This window comes from Mustela nivalis (genome assembly GCF_964662115.1).
Source record: "Mustela nivalis genome assembly, chromosome: 11".
Taxonomy (NCBI): Eukaryota; Metazoa; Chordata; class Mammalia; order Carnivora; family Mustelidae; genus Mustela; species Mustela nivalis.
Genome location: NC_139030.1, coordinates 29427758 through 29443569, shown reverse-complemented (window position 1 = coordinate 29443569; position 15812 = coordinate 29427758).

The following is a 15812-nucleotide window of genomic DNA, read 5'->3' as shown; positions in this document are numbered from 1 at the left end:
TATTAAAATGTAAATATATTTTGTAGGAATAACAATACCAACCATCAAGTCATTAGGAAGAATTTATTTCTCAGTTTCCCAACTAAGATCTGGACTATAGAAAATGGGATCCAGAACAGAAGGTGAGTTCAGTGGGGAATAAAAGATGAAAAGTGTTCAGTGTAGAATCCTCCTAAGGAATTTTGGATACTACTGGAGACCTTGGGCTGCTGTGAACAGTGAGTATGGCCCTGGTACCTGATGAGGAAGGAGAAAATGAAAGAACTCCTCTGATAGGATGAGTAGTATTAGGAATCTTTGCAGGGGAAAGGATGATTGCAAAGAGTTACAAAACACAAGGGGAAAGAGATGTTCCAGCAATTGCACTCTTTGCTACTTACCTGACAGAGCTGAAAACTTATATCCACACAAAAAACTGCACAAGGATCTTTACAGCATCTTTAATCTGAAATGCCAAACTTGGAAGCAACCAAGAGGGCCTTCGGTAGATAGAGAGATAAACTGTGATATATCCAAATAATAGACTGTCATTTGATGCCAGAAAGAAATGAGCTACTAAGCCATAAAAGACGTGGAGAAAACTAAAATGCATAATACTAGGTGAAAGAGGCCAATCTGAAAGGCTACATACTGTAATATTCCAAGTATATGACATTCGGGAAAAGGAAAAACTATGGGAACAGTAAGAAGATCGGTGGTTGTCACAGGTCAGAGGAGAGGGAAAGATGAATCGGCAGAGCACAGAGGACTTTAAGTGCAGCGAAACTACTCTGTACACTATCCTGGTGGATACATGTCATTATACAACTGTCCAAAACCACAGAATGTACCACACCAAGAGTGAACCCTAGTGTAAACTATGGATTTGAGATGATAATAATGTGTCACTGTAGGTTAACTGGTTGTAACAAATGTCCCCTCGAGTACAGGATGTTGAAGTGGACAAGGCCATGATGGTGCAGGGGAAAGAACTTTATGGGACCTCTCTCTACTTTTCACTCAATTTTGCTGTAAATCTAAACTTGCCCTTAAAAAATAAATTCTATTTTTTAAAGCCACTGTTTAACACCTCTTCTAGGACAGTCTTTCTTAATCTTTACTTTGTTTTTCATTTGTCTGCTTTCAATCTTTGTTATTGTTGTTTTTAAAAGGGCTCCCTTGAGACTCCAATGACAGCCATTTATTCTCTTCCCAGCAAAAATAAAAGTACTTCCACACATTCTAACAACGCAATGCAGACAATGGCAGGTGTTCACAAATTCTCTGAAATTCATCCATAAAACTAATACTCGCTAATTTTATATACTTATACTAAGTACCAGACACTTTGTTAAGCACAGTGTTGCACTGTATCACATTTTGCCCTGGCAACAACCTTATGAGGAAGATATGACCAACCCTACTTTCTTATAAGAGAGTTTAATTGAAGAACGTTTCTTAACACCTGCTGAGTGGTAGAGCTGGGACTCCATACCTGGACTGACCGCAAGGGCTTGTTTCTAACCATTCCCTTCAAGCAAGTCTGGCTCTTGCAGATCATGGACCCCAGCTAAGAAGCCCTCATCTAATGGGTCTATTTGCCTGTTTCCAAGCTCCTATTCTTCCGTCAGTAAAATAGCTACCTAGGCCAGCATATGTAGATTATATAGAGCTGGACCTCCATTGGAATAGAAGGTAATTATTTGCTGCTGATCCAACTTCCACAATTAGCCTCACCCCCACTTATCCTGCCACTTACCAGGCCATAGGTGATGGACAACAGCAATGTTTCTCTGTGTTTACCTGAGACCAGAGGATGTGGACCATTGCCACGGAAATAAAGGCTGGTTCAGCTCAATGTGAGGCTGGGGGTTGGTGGCTGATAAAGAATATTCTATAATCAATAGAGATTCGTGCTAGCTAACACGCAAACCACATATATTAGTAGACACTTGCAAACTCTGACTAAATCGGGTCAACATGGTAGTGAATAAATGAAATAGGACAAAAGAAATCCAAACCCCTTAATATGGAACAGAAACAGCCCTCACAACTCCTTTCAACCCCAACTTTCTGGCTCTGAGATATAGGGTCTTTTTCTTAGGCTAAACCAACAGAGCTCTCCTATTGATGTCTCAGAAGGACCGCAGGTACAAGGTGCATAAAACAGAATACACCATTTCCCCTTCTGGGTATGTTTCTAATTCTTATTTTAAAATCACTGTCGACCCAGTCAAAAAGCCAGAAAAATAACTGTCATCTGAGAGGCTTCTTCTCTCTCATCTCTATTTTTCAAATGTGCCTATGTCCTAGTGATTCAACCATCAAAATATCTTTATAGGTCTCCTGCTATTTGCCAGGAGTATTACAATAGCCTCCCAATTGCCTTAACCCCATCTCCCAATCTCTTTTCAACACTGTCAAATGAGCTATTCATTCTAAAATATGAATCTATTATTCAATTACTCAAAATTTTCAGTGTTTCCTCATTTCTTTTCGATGGCATTCAGATTCTTCAATATGTCACAATGGGCCCTGATTCCCACAAATCTCCATTCTGGGCTCTACCCACACCAAACCATGGGTACCTTTTTTTTCTTAGTGCATTTTCACAGAGAATTTGCCTACCTATAACGCACACCATCCACAAAGTCCTGTTTTCTCTCCTGCCCCCAGCCAGGGCACCTCACCAAATTCATTATAACTTACATAACTCCAACTTATTCAAGATTCAATTCAAGTGTCATCCACTCTTGGAATCTTTGAAAATCTAACCTGGGTCAGGAGATCACATGCTAATGGCACCAACTGGGAAGGGAGGGGGAGGGCACCAAAAAACTAAGAAAAAGTCTGAAATTCTTTGTTTTTGTTTTTGTTTTTGTTTTTTCAGAAACCAGCGTTTCTGAAATGCTTTTTTTTTTTTAAGATCATTTATTTATTTGTCAGAGAGAGAGAGAGAGAGAGAGTGAGCAAGCACAGGCAGACAGAGTGGCAGAGGGAGAAGCAGGCTCCCTACAGAATAAGAAGCCCGAAGTGGGACTTGATCCCAGGACGCTGGGATCATGACCTGAGCCGAAGTCAACCACTCAACGAGCTGAGCCACCCAGGCATCCTCTTTGAACGCTTTTTTGAAAATAAATATTTATCCCAAGCAAAATCAAAACTTTGCTGGCCTTCATTGCATTGGCTATAGTTCAACATTATTTTTATTTAATTACGAAGGATTTACAACATAATCTTTTCAGAGGCACACCCTGGGTATCCCTCCCGTAAGATAAAATCTATAATTGTTTTTCTTGAATATCACCCCAACTGGAATATGAGTTCTCCTGAACAGGAACTGTGGCTCTTCTTGTTTATACGCGATGGTCACCCGACACTGGCCAAATACTAGGAGCTCAATAAATGCTTATATACAGAAGGAAAAAGGAGGGAGCAAGGGAGGACGGATGGGAAGAAGGGAAGAAAGATGGATGTTTCTTCTAGCCTGATACCTAGTACTTGTAACTTTGACATTGAATTCTCAATGCCCCTTTTACCCTGATAGCTTTGTTAGCAACATATAGAAAGCCAGCTTTGAACTTCAGCAACCCTGAAGTCAAGTAAAATCAGTTCTTGTCACGCCCAGTCTTCTCTAAGGATGAGTTGATTGCTCTGCAGCCTAACGTAGAATGGCTTTTAATGTGAATCCAGTCACAATTTGGAGTTCCTACAGGATCTATGTACCACCTTCCCTGACCTGTCTGCTTCCTAATGTATATACCTCAAGAAACTCCCTAGACCACCAGTCTCAGGAACAAACCAGCAGATCCCAAAGGCTGGGCAGCTCTACATACCAACTTTCAGAAGACTCTTAATCTGAGATAATCCAATAAATGGTTCTAACTGCAGTATATTCTGCTCACACCAAATCTATGGGCAATATGGCCTGCCCCTTTTACCCCATGCGCACGATGACAAAAGGCTACAAATTCAATAGGTCATGGGGCTCTTTTTTACCCATTTAAAAAATAATAAAAGGCTAAACTGAGACATATGCTAAATGAGGACCAAACTATTTTGAAAAGTTATAATGAATTCTTATGACAGGAATTATATTATGCATAATATAAACATCTGTATTTAAGGAAGATAATGGTTTAGCTCCAGGAAATAATAGCTACGCAGTGATGACTTAAGCAAATGTTTTACAATTAATGGAAATAAAAATTACATATTATTACAGTTAAGGGATGTTGGGAAAATGGGACAGGAGGTAACTCATACCAATGGATTCTCATGCAAGAGAGAATTAAAGTTTCTATAAAACAAACTCTCCCCCAAAGAGGGAAACTGCAACAAGATCAAACTTCTCGAGTTCAAATATGTTAAATTCTACTACTTAAGTCCCATTTCATATGTAGTTACAGAATAACCATGTCTACCTTCTACAGAGTCAATCTGCCTCTTAAAATGAGATATTTAAAGGCAGACTGTTGGCCTGGTGTCTTGGATGGCAGATCACAGAATTCCAAAGCCCTTAAGATGCTGTAGCACTAGTTCTTACTAAGTCATAATTAACTTCATTGGGAGTTAGATGATAGCAACTTAGAACAGAATTTGGCTGAACATTTTTAGTATTCTTCCACTTGGTAATTACTACTTCAGTGGGAATCTCAAGTAAGAAACAGAGGGCAAAATTTGGCCCACAAAGAGAAGCACATCAAGTAACTGGCCCAATTTATAATGCCAATAACAGAGTGCATTAAAATCTCCCATGAAGCATCCCCATTAGCTCCTTGATTTTATCATGAATGTAAATTCCACCAAAATGACTACTTAGATCCTTTACCAAGTCTCCATGAAGGGCAGCATGTAGGGCAGAATATGGTGAGGCAATGGCTCCATATACCCGCTAACCACGCTAGGAGGGCAATTATGTACAAGCTAAGTAAAGAGTTGGATGTTGTTTGGCAGTTTAACCACATAATAAATTCTTATTGATGCAAGAAAAAGGAGCCATCACATCTCTAGTCTGGGCATTAAATATCTGAAGAATAAGATTTAGGCCACTGAGACTTGGACTTGTGTTTCAAAATGAAAACCCAATACTAGGTTCAGAAAGATGACTATAATGATAGTTATACATTAGAAAACTTCAAAATTATACAATATGTAATTTTTCACTACCATTAATTGTGGAACACAACATGTCCTGAAACTCAATCGTGATTCTTTTTCAAAAGTGTTTATATAGAGCATGACCTAATTTTTATTATAAAAATGGAGACCTTTCTTTTTTTTTTTTTTTTTTTTTTTTTGGCTTTCTTGGCTGCTTTAAATTACAGTATTTACTTGGAAACTAATTTTAGGGTATTATCCATTTGACATTCGAGTTTAAAGGACACTCAAAAATTACAAACTGATGCAGAATGTAGGAAGATTATATTTTTAAAACGTATTCTCGCCATCACCATCTATGTTCCTCTCAGCGACTCACCTGAGGCTCTGAGGAAGATAACTAACTCGTTTCCTGAAGGCCAGCCCACAATCGCCTTATTGTGGTATCTTGGCCAGACTTTCAATTGAAGGCCATTAACACCACTTCCCCAACAGCCTAACCTCTTTTTTGTCATGGAGTCCTCATTTTCTTCTACCACCACCATACCCCACCAGCAACCACTACTTCTCAAGGGCCACAACTTCGAGAAACAAAAGAAAAATCAACAATATGTCCTACCAAGTACAGCAGACTGCTCTCCCATTGGCCAGCCCACCCGTCAATGCGCCATGTTTGTTAACATTCAAAAAGACATTTGTGCAGAGAACAAATTGACAGAGCCCATGTTTATATCAGAAATCTCAGAAACGGCAAGAGATTTATTCGTGGAATCTTAACACTCATTCAGACTGTCATAAAACACAAAGGACCAGTTTCAATAAAAACTCTGTCCAATTTCCACAACACAAAAGTCTGTGTGAGCCTTCAAAACAAAATCAATTTTTCCAGTTTTGCAAAGTGCTGTTCAGACTTCAGTAGCATGGAAGCCAGCTGGGGCATTTCCTTACTCATCCCCTAAATTAGTTTCAAAAGTAGTTTTGAGGACCACATTTGATCAGAAGAATTTGCATGCTTTTCTCCTCTCTCTCTCTCTCTTTCTCTCTCTTTTACATATTTCAGAGTACATCACATGGAGAACAAACAACAGAACTGCAGCATATGTCTCATGCAGTTAAAAGCTTTAAAACTGGCCCGTAAAACAGAATTCTTTGGTACACAGTGAAAAATATTTTTTGATTCCATAATCCATACTGCAGTAAAGTTGGGTATAATCATTTTTAAAAGTTGCTGTGTCCATGGACAGCTGTTCTTCATACATACTGGGAATGTTTCCTTTACATTCCTAAGGACATAAGAGTTTGACATCGAGCCAATACCTCTAGAAATGGTGAAAGCTAAACACACCCCATACTGATGCTTTTACTCTTCCAACAAACTTTCTCCCACAACTAAAATGTTAAAACTTTTACCCCACAGCCCACATTCTGAGATTAGTCCAATAACGAATGTTCTGTCCAAGTAAAATACATTTTGTCATAGCTTGAAAATGTTACCTTTCACAGAAGTATAGTATTTCTGACCAGCAGGGAACATATGTCAACATTATCTATTATTACCCAATGTCAGGACCAAAAAGGGAAGGTGGGTGGTGGATGTTAATAACGACTTAAGCGATTTCTAAAAGAGGCATTTGAGAAGTACAAAGCCAGAAGTTTCAAATGTTTTGTCTTATTTTCGCTGTGTCAGCAACCTGCCCCCCCACCCCCCACCAGAACAAACCTAATGCTGCCTCCGACCCAACGCCTAGTTCTCTTTTCAATTTTAGCCAACGCTTTGCTAAGCTGGAAAGTTTGAAAAATACCCTAGAAAACTTCTCCACCAGAAATGAAAAACAAAAACATATGACCAGCAATGATGAAAGCAGCTCCCACGCGCTAAGAAAAAGATTTTCAATCACAGAAGCACACGGCTTTTGGATTTGAAAATTTATTTTCATTTTTCAAGCTACTTGTCTGGTGTTTAGATTTGGGGTTTGGGTTTTTTGTTTGACATCAGAGGAGCTGGGGGAAATGCTGGTTGGGAGTGCCATTGTATTTAAGCAATTTTCTCAAAGGTAAGCAGAAAGTGTTCTCCTCATGCAACAAGGCTTCAGAGAGACAACGCCCATAGCCAGTGGAATATGGGTTTTCTATGTAGGAGGAGCTGAAAGTCACATTCCACAAGAGTCCAGAGAAGAAACTGTGTCTCCTATCTCTGCTAAAGTTGGATCAAGATGTGACAATACCGTATTGTGAACTTGCGGCTCACCATGCCCTTATCCTGGGCAGCCAAAACCATGATCTGAAAAATGTACTTGGAGCCACCACGATTGGGAACAATCATTTTCTTATTCTCTTTTGGGGCCATGTGGTTCTATCCAGTGTTTCTCAAGGAATAGAGAGTTGACTTCTTACCTCACTTATATGAGCTTCTTGAGGAAAACCTCACTTCGGGTCACAGAGAAAGGTGTAAGTCTTCCTTCAAGCCTAGAACAGGAAGTACGTGGGTAACCTGCCCCCTGCATCCTGGAGATTTGTACACTTTCCCTCAGGGGTATAAGTATCCAGTTTCTAGTCCTATTGAAAAGTAGGTTGTCATTCACTCATCTGTTTGCTTGATATTAAATACAAATCTTTCTCTTTGAAGAAACCATTCAAGAAAGATAACAAAATAAAAGTATCTAAATAAATCCCTCATGCGAAGAGGCTCTTAAAACCATAGGAAACTCGACTCAGAGCACGTGTCACAAGACTGTGGAGGAAGGTGGCAATGCTTACTGTTTTGACTCTTGGAGGAAGTTATCCTCATTTGTTCTTCCTCATCTCATTCAGATTCTGAGGACAGAAATCATAGAACTATAGGTTCCTTCTTGATAGTGTATCACTGAGGCAAAAGGAAATCTTAATCTTATTACTTAAGTATTCCATTTTGCTTGTCAGACAGTATTTTAGTTGCTAAAAGGCAGGAGTCCATATCCATCCCAAACCTGAATGAAGGATCGAAGACAGTCAAAATACAAAGGATTTTCTGCCGCTGCTGTGATATTGACCAGTTCATCACACAGAGGAGAATCCTCTGAGGCAATCCTCCCAGTGCTGTAGGGGACAGCTCCTCCACGCATTAGTCCTCACTCACCCACTCCTCCTGGGACCACGTTTATCACACAGTCCATAGGGTCCATGGTTTGTTTGAATTTATGGGAGAGGATAGTTAATTGACTACCTCTCATTTAAAACATGGATTCTGAGAAGCTCCACCTAAGTTAACAAAATCACAGAACGTGTTGAACTTATATAAACTGCAACCCTTTGGAAGAATCTTTAAATGTTGAGATGGGGGTGGGTGCCTTAAAAGTTCAACCTCCTTATTTTTAAAGATGAGAATTGGTGCCAAGAAACCATGAGCAACTTGCTATGTCACACAGCTTAGTGGGCACCCTGATTCCACTCCATTTTAGCATGACATCACAGGGAAATAAGTTAATAGAGTTGGATCCTGGTATCCAGGATCCTGGCCCCCTAGAGGTGAGGAGAATTAGGTAACAGGTTGGAAAAAGTGCGAGGCAACCTGCAGGAGTGCTATCCCTAGATTACAATGCTGTTTACATGGGCTTCTTCATCTATGAATTGGGTATTTTTATAGAAGTGTGTTATCTTTCAATTAAAAAAGGAAGGAAAGGAAGAGAAAGATAATTAAATATATATATATATATAGTAAAAACCTCTACTTACAAAATTTAAGATAAAATAAGACTATATACAGAGACTGTTGACTTAAGTTATCATTCCACCCCCAACACTGGAAAATAAGAATAAAGAACTCCAATAAGGAAAACACATGTCTTCAAAATAGTAATAATTTTCATTTGAAATGTACTAATCACCTTACACAATATTCTATTTCATTTCCTTTGATGTTCAAAACAATCTGTTCTCCAGGAAGAAAACTTGTGTCATCATTTTATAACTACGAAAACTTAAGTTCGAAGAGATTGATTAACTGTCAAAAGTGACCCTGCGAGTCAACTGGCACAACAGGAAAGAGAAGCTGGGTATTCTGACCCCTGCATAGAACTAGGTATGCTCCCCACCACGTATGCTGCTGGTAATTGTTCTATCCTGCTTCTGTGAGGCCACAGAACATTCTTATTTATTCCACACAAATATATACCAAAGATTAGGTGCTTTAGGAATCACAAACATGGAATGGAAACCGATCTTCAAGAAATCTGCTTTTTCTAAGGAAGTGAAACAGCTTAGTTTTTAAGATGTAAGTTCAATCACCAAAAATTAAACTTATGGGACAATTTTGTCTTCAGTTGCATTTTGAGATGGCCAGAGTCTAAGAAAAGCTGAAGAAGCATTTTAGGTTAAAATTGCCGAGAACCTAGTTCCTTTTTGAGCCTAGAAACATTTTTAGGGCTGGAAGCGGGAAAAGATTTGATATTTTAATTGTTTTTATCTGCTGGTGCATGACTCATGAACAGACTTTATAACTTATAGAGAGGTTAAGAGATTCTCATGAAAATACCAGTATCAATGTTTGTTTGTTTTTTTCATAATTTGGAATCTAAAAAGTGTCAGTGATGCCTAATCTCTACCATAACCCACTTAAGATTTTTTTTTTTTAAAGGGAAGTAAGCTTAGAAGAGACAAGAAATAAAATTAAGAGATGAAATTTTGTCTGAGCCTTCTTCCTACTGATGCCATCTGAGCAGGTAATCTAGCTGAGCTTTGGAAGCTTTGCCTGTTTTAACGGTGAGCACATTAATTTGTATGATATCCTCTTGGGTGAATAGGTTGCAGGTTCTGCTTCAGAGTTATCCTGGAACCTTTTCCTGTTTAATATCCTCACAACTCTTGCTTCTTATATTGGCCTACGATTAACAGATGACATTTGCCTGAATTTGGATTGAGTGTTAATATACCATATTAGACTGCAACTGACAGGCTCCCTTTTTCAATTTATTGGAGGCCTCTTACAGAAGGATAGTAAAACATATGATGGATCCAGATACAACTAGCCAAAAGCAGACCAAAAGAAGAATTATGCCAAATTAATATAACTGAAATAATCAAGGCATTGTAGAATTTTGTCAATTATTTTTCAACCCTCTTACACAAGCAGTTTAGAGCACCTCACAGCCAGTATGTTTGGTTGCCATAAAAAGAATAGCTGTGTGAAAATACCAAAATAATAAGCCATAATCAAATTGGCATATGAATTAGTGTAACATTTCTGAGGAAAAGGATGCTAATATGAACTAAAAGCCTACAGTCCATACATACTGACTCAACAATCCACTTCTAGAAATCTATTCTAAACTTTTTTTTTTATTTTATTTATTTATATGACAGAGAGAAATCACAAGTAGATGGAGAGGCAGGCAGAGAGAGAGAGAGAGGGAAGCAGGCTCCCTGCCAAGCAGAGAGCCCGATGCGGGACTCGATCCCAGGACCCCGAGATCATGACCTGAGCCGAAGGCAGCGGCCTAACCCACTGAGCCACCCAGGCGCCCTAGAAATCTATTCTAAAAGAGCAGTCAAGAATATGGGCAAACATTTGGCTACATGGAACATTTATGCCAATGGTATTTATAATCTTGAAAAAGACTGGAAACAACCTAATACTCAACAATAGGGGACTGATTAAATAAAAAATGGTACAGCAAGATAAACAGCATCATGAAAGACTACTTAATGACACTGAAATCATTCAATATATGTTCTTACATGAAAAGGGATTTTTTAAAAATTTACAGTGGAGTTACATCCTTAAAGTGCACATAATCTAACATGCATAGATGAAATGTTTAGAAGCATGTGAACCAAAATACTGGCAATGGTTACTTTTTCATTGTGGGATTATGAGTTGTTCCTTACTTTCTTACTTTTATATGCTTATACTTTCTAAAGTTCCTGTACTGGATAGTAATTATTTTGGTTAAGAGAAAAAGTCTTTTTTTTTTTAATAAGAAGAAATGGCCACCACCACACTACAGAAGCATTTGTCAGTACAGCAAAAACAAAACAGAACAAAATGTTAGAGGCACATTATTTATCTCACATTCTTTACCATTCAAAGTGAAAACCCCTGTCCAACAAAAATGAAAATAAAATACAATGATTGTTTTTAATCACTCCATTTTTCTGTAGCAATCCTATAAGGTGAAATATTAAAATTTTCTGAGGATTGAAGGTATCAGTTTAAACATAGCTGTGCTGTTCAGTGGGCTACAGCCTTGATATTTAATCTGCTATTATGAGTTTACATAATGTTTCAGTGTCTCAGTTTAATTACTAATAAAAGGGGGATAGGCTGTGAGTCATACTCAGCTTGTTGAAGAATATTAGACCAATCAAACCAAAAGAATGCTTTAATTTCATTTGGTCCTAGTTCCTGCTTTAGAACAGGATTAAAAATAAATATAGAGAAAGAGATGGAGAAAGTGAGTCACCTAATTTATATCTAGCATAATGCAAACAAGCATTTCTTTAATAGGTGTTCAGTACCTGAAGTGCTAAATTATAGCAACTTCTAGAAGCAGCTTCTTAATGGAAAATCCTAGCATTTTTAATCTTACTGCAGATTTTTTACCTTGTCAACTCAGAATTCATCTGATTTTGAAAAAGAAAAACCTTTTACTTGGAGACAAAGGTAAGCCACAGTACACCTCAAACTAATTAAAGATGAATCTCTTCTGGAACAATGGTACAAAGAAAAAAGCAAATTATATTTTATAACTCAAACAAAACAGTCATCCACCAAAAGAATATTGCCTTCTTTTAATTATTAGGATAAATCATTCCATGGAAAACTGTTTGGCACATAGTGAAGATAAGAAGATGATAAATACAATACAAAACAATGAAAGGAGATAGAGTCTCTATTCAAGAAAATTCATCCTAGTTGCAAGTGAAACCCTGAGGGACCACATACCAAGTTACCTCAGAGGCCTCAAAATGTCAATGGTACTTCATATAAGACCATATAAGGTCATATAAGACCTTCATATATAATCTAGGCTAAGACTGATCCAATTTAATTTTCAATAACTAGCTGTTGGTAGCATTGTGATTAATATAAAACATTGAACCTCTTTTTTCAAAAATATTCGTAGTTGTGAGGAGAAAGCCATTATAGGTATGTTATTCACTAAGTATGAGTTGAGTAAACATTAAACATGGAGCTGGAGGTTTGTGCTTGAGTAGATACAGCAGTGAACATTTGGTGGTAAGGCAGTAGGTTGGAGCACAGCCTAGGATCTGCTTGAGTTCCATTACTGAGTAGCCTCCCTTTTTCTAGAGACATTCATGGTACTGAGTATCCAGGTGAATTTCTAGAAACTTTTTATACCTCTGATTTTGAGACTCACAGCAGGTGCTTGGACTCTACACTTGCAAGAACTCTGGTAACTTTGCTCCTTGAAGAAAAAGAGGGAGGGAGGGAGGGGGGAGGAAAGGAAGAAAGGAAGAGAAAGAAAAAGAGAGAGAGAGACAGAAAGAAAGGAAGAAAGAAAGAGAGAGAGAGAAAGAGAGAGAAAGGAAGGAAGGGAGGGAGGGAGAAAGGAAGAAAGAAAGAAAGAAAACCTAATGTTATTTTTACTTATTGTTTCCCTGAATCAGCTAATCAGAGTTCCTCCTGGTGCTTGGATGAGGTCTCTTTCCCCAGGCAGATCTACCCAATCTATGACAAGGTTTCCTGGCAGTGCTGAGAAGACTGCTTACTTCTCACTTTTCTTTAGGTCAAGAGACCCATGCTCTAGTTGTAAACTTTCAAACTAATCTGGTGAGCCTAGGAAATCTATGTAACTTCTTTGTGACCCATATTTCCAGTCTGTGAAGGAGGAGATTAATTTATCCAACAACTATTCCTTGAAAGCCAACAATGTCCCAGGCATAATTACATGTGTTAAATAGTGTACTCTATACCCAACACTACCAGTCTCCTGGAACTTACATCCTAGGAAGGGAAGCAGAGCCAGAAAATTGTAAAGGAAGAAAACCAATAGACAAAGTCTCAAAAAGTAGTTTACAGAAAATAACACAGGGAAAGGTGAGACATTAAGCTGCAAGGAGATGAATTCTACGCTCTTACTCTATCAAGGCAGGAGATCACAGTGGCTCTTGGAATAGTACTAGACATGTTCAGGATAGCAAAAAGATAAGATTTACTGATAGATTGGACCCAGGGTGGTAAAGACAACACAAATCGAAGATGAGTCCTAGTTTTTCTTTCCAGCACCAGCACAGATGAGGTTGGCAATTACTGAGCTGGAGAAAAATGGTAAAGATAGAGTTTGAAGGGTTGGTAAATCAAGAGTTCTGTGAGTTGGTTGTTAGATACTGCCCTACATGATTTCTGAGGTTAATTCCTCTTACAACATCTGTGACTTTAGGTTATGATCAAATAAGCCCTATTGAGAGATGAAAGATGGTGAGAAATAAGCTATACCCATGTCAGTGAGTGACTGGGGAAGGATAGAAAACGGTGGCCAAGAGAAGCTAAGACGTATAAAAGATGTGGGAATCTCGTTGGTAATATCATGAACTCAGGTGCCCGATTCACTGAGTATTTAGATCAAAAAAAGACAAAGAAAAAGATTGTTTATGTAGAGCCAAAGTCTTTGGAAACCTAGAAGATTGCCTTGGAGATCCATACGTGACATATAGTAGATGGTTCACACATCTGGAAGACAGGAGTACAAAGCAAAGATGGTGGAGACCTTTCCAGCTGCTGATTTGTACAAGAGACCTTGTTTTCTCTTTCTTTTTTTTAAGTTTCTATTATTTAAGTCATCTCTATACCCAACCACCCAACGTGGAGCTTGACCTCATGACCCCAAAATCAAAAGTTGCATGCTCTTCTGACTGAGCCAGCCAGGCGCATCTATTCTTAAAGAATAAATGGCTTAGGACACTATAGGAATATGCCTGGGTGGGTTCAGTGTGAAACCTGCATTTTATTTTGTGAGGGCTGGACTTATCACTTCAGAAGTGTGAAAACATGTGTGAAAAACATTGCCCCTTCCCCACCACCATTTCTTCTAATAAACGCTTTATTTATTTTTTTTTTTTACAAACCTTTACCAGGACAAAATGATTGTAAATATCCCACCGTCCTTATTCCCCAGGCCTATGCTTCCCCATCTCCAACAGAATGTCTAAAGCTCCTAGGATCCAAAATGTGGCATCATGATAAGTTCAGGGAGAAAGAGGGTTCATTGCTCCGGAACGCACTTTCATTTCACTTCACTTCAAGGGACTATACTTAAAAATACTGATTTGCAGCATCTGTTTCGTAAAGAAGATGCTCCTGAAATGTTATGAGGAAGCATGAGGAATATTTCTGCCCCCTTGAAAGAGACCAGGTGAAGCTATCACCAGGGCCCAGGACAGATGACACACTGTAACTGTTCCCATTTACAACCAGAACCAGATACAACCAAGGATCATGGAAGAGGTTGCAAACGAAAGCATTTTATAAACAGCAATGTAATGTGCAATAGAAGATGTGACTTTTGTGTTGTTGTTCCATCATGAAGGAGTAGATGTTGGCTGTCAGTGGGTGGAATTCCTTAAGGCTGGATCATAAGTGTGCTGTCACAACCAAAGCTAGTTTTAACAATCTAAGCGATTGCCATTGCTGAGAATGGTGGCTTGACATGTACAGCATCAATCTGACCATAATAGTTTCACTTCAGCACCAGATACTTGGCATTTAATAGCACTGAAAAAGGTAATGGGTGGTTTTTTCACGCCTTTTTATATTTGGTAAGTGATAGGTTCCACCCAGCTAGGGTTCCAATTTATTTTAAATAATAGATTTTACCGAAAACCTCACCGAAACCCCTACGGTCTATACTTCTATTTAATTTTAACCTCTTCTTTAAAGTACAGAGGCTGATATACCCATGAAAATTATCCCCTGGCATACTTATCTTTGCAAATACATTTTATCTCATAAATTTGTTTTATACCCTTCTTTCTTACCCACAGAAATTGCTGGCTCCACTATTTGTTCTCTCTCCTCCTAATACCAGCCATTTTCTGATGCTATTTTAGGTTTATGTGCATACAGGTCTCCACTGGAATAGAAAATATATTATTTAGTACTTTAATCTTTCCATCCTCTCCTTGATCATATTTAAAGACACTTTCTTCTTTTCTTTCTGTGGCAGTAAGATGAGAATATAAAAGAGACGTATACCACGCACCACATATTTGTAAAGCAAAAACAATATTTAGAGTATTTGGCTTTGTTTTAACCAATGTGCTGAATTTTCCTAAACGCATGTCCTCCTTTATGATTTGCCAAATGACACATGAATTTCTTTAACATGAGTTTTTATGAGATAAGGACCCAATCTCCATAAAGCCGTTAGCACCATAATTCTCTCACCCAGGAAGCCACTGGATTGATGTTCCGATCGCTGACTTTCAGTGTGTTGGGCACCTTCTTTATATCCAACAATTCATGTGCACTTTCAAGTCTCAGTTTACACATATGATCAGAAATATTGTCCTAAGGCCAGTGTACACCATGCTGCCTCCACATCCGCATGACAAATCCGACGGCCTAAAAGGCCATTGTCAGCCCAACTTCATCTTGCTTATTAACCATTTCCTTTATCCTGGACAAAAAGACTTCTTGTACATGACTGTGTATTCTTCCTTTACTATTAGAAATTGTTGGGAGAGACCATAGCTATTGGGAGGAAATAAGCAATTCATTCTCACTCTAAGCACATCCA